The 2446-nt window shown below is 33.1% G+C and overlaps 1 pseudogene; it reads left to right on the forward strand.

The window, feature by feature from the left end:
• Positions 1–506: 506 nt before the first annotated feature.
• LOC139885184 (uncharacterized) lies at positions 507–1159 on the forward strand (annotated as a pseudogene).
• The last annotated feature ends 1287 nt before the right edge of the window (positions 1160–2446 follow it).

Here is a 2446-nt window from a genome sequence, read left to right on the forward strand (position 1 = left end):
AAATATATTTAAATTATTAATTTTTAAAGGTACTAATATTCCGTCTAACGGATAGATCCATTAACTTGTTGAATTAATTAAAATAAAAATATTATAATAATTTAAAATAAAAAATAACATCATGATCAATAATAATTACATGCATAAAAATATGAAAAACGATTAAGTTTAGAAGAGGCATACTATTTCGTTTGGCGGTCCAATTCGTTTTTATCAGGACAAATTAGAAAGTCGACTATGATATGTCATATATAAATTCATCAAGATTAGTTGGATTCGACCGCCACCACTTAATGATACACCAATCGATTAAATTTTAAAAAATCAATGTCATATATATACAAGCAAAATATTCTTCATTTTGGATAAGATTTTACATATCGAATCATATTCTTATTCTATAAAAAGGATCGGCCCAGCTTTCAAATTAAAAAAATTAAAAAGGATTACTTTAAAGCAAGATTATAAGACTTTCTTCAACAAAGAAAACTTAGCACAATTAGAGAATGGGAGTATTACAATTTGAAATAGCAGGTCAAAAGCTATTAATACACGAACTCGAGGACGTATACGACTCAGTAACGGGTTGTACACTTACCGGGTCATGGGTTTGGGACTCGGCTCTCATCCTTTCCCGATGGATGTCAACTCAAATCGACTTTAAAGGCAAGTGCGTCTCGAACTCGGCTCAGGAACCGGCTTTTCCGGCTTGGCGGCTGCTAAACTCGGTGCAAGCCGAGACGTTCTCACCGATATCGGCGCGCTGGTCCCTGGGTTGTTAAAGAATGTGGAAGCAAACGGACTAGGTGACCGAGTAGAGGCGATGGAACTCGTTTGGGGATCAGACGAGTCGTTGAGTCGACTCGGTGAGTTGGGCGAGTTCGATATAGTACTACTGAGTGACGTGTTTTACGACCCGAGTGCGATGTCGGATTTGGGGAAGACATTGAAGGAAGTTTGTGGGGAAAGAAGTGTGGAGGTTTGGGCGGCGAGTGAGATGAGGTCGTGGACTGGGGAGTGCTTGAACGAGTTATCTAGTCAAGGTTTTGGAGTGATCGACTTGTCGAGTCAACTCATCCCTGCTTTGACTTCGGGTGATAATAGTAATTTTGATATGTTTGCTATTATACATTTAATACCACCAAGAACAACAACTTGACAAGACATAGATTTGTGCTTCAGAGAACAAATAAAGTCGAACTTTGCCTTTTTTCGGTTTTTTCTTTATGATCAACTTCGCTATGTATGCGCTTGCTTTATAAAAAAAAATGTCTCTACTAAATGGTACTAAAATCAGTAATACAACGCTATTTTTACGTTTTATCTTGATTCGTCTAGACCGATTCGACTCATTTTATTTTACTTATATTTATTTTGATTGAAAATGTACTTTTAATTTATATCAATTAACAATTGATGTAGTTATATAAACTATATTTTATTATATTATATTTTTTTATTATCATTAACTATCATTATAATTTTTAATAATGTTTTAACATATATTCAACCATACATCAATTATTCACTATCTATCTTCCTACAGTACAACAGTTTTTCAGTAATAAAAAAAAAAACAGTTTTTCAAGTTATTATAATATATATTTATCTATACCTCAACCATTTACTAACTCATCCAAAATCACACTCATACATATAAAATCACAATGAAACACACTTAAATCGAGACTAATCGAGTCGAAACGAAACGAAAAAAAAACAATGATCGAGAAAAAAGGTGTCAAACACGAATTACAAAAAAAGGTGTCAAACACGAATTACAAAATATTATATGTCATTTTTATAATTAATTATTTTTCACATCTCGACATAGTGTATATTTTTTATGTATATTCTGTATGTACATAAATAATATGAACAAGCTACATTTGAAAACATCAGAGAATCATTCATGTGCATACAACAAAAACATTACAATTTACAGAGTGTTGGTTCACATCTAAATTTCAAAATTGCATAAGCATTAATGTAAAAAGCTCCAAGAATGAAGTCAACCCAAAAAGTGCATATCTGTGTAATTTCCTTTTCAGCACAAGGGTACGTACGTATGTCCCTGTATATTGACTACTGAGTCTCAACGAGATCAAGATGTTAAAGTTATCGGGTGGATGCCAAATGGTGGAAAAGCTCTTGCCATATATAGCTAGCATGCAAGTGAGTATCTTATTTTATACTACTTCCGTCCTAAAATAGATTCAAATTTTTCAATGCAACGGAGGTAGTAATCGCTCCGTATGCTACTAATCTCTTTGTCATGTCTAACTTGCAATGAAAGTAATCAATTGAACGACTGATATGAGGATATGGTCAGTGCAAATTTGTTTTTGTATAAAATAAATTACTGATTAACATTTTTGTTTGCGTTTACTAGTGAAATGGAGGAGAGAATCAAGAAAACCAAAGATTAGAAGGAGGTTAAGCAGAG

This window comes from Rutidosis leptorrhynchoides, unplaced genomic scaffold, assembly GCF_046630445.1.
Source record: "Rutidosis leptorrhynchoides isolate AG116_Rl617_1_P2 unplaced genomic scaffold, CSIRO_AGI_Rlap_v1 contig86, whole genome shotgun sequence".
Lineage (NCBI taxonomy): Eukaryota > Viridiplantae > Streptophyta > Magnoliopsida > Asterales > Asteraceae > Rutidosis > Rutidosis leptorrhynchoides.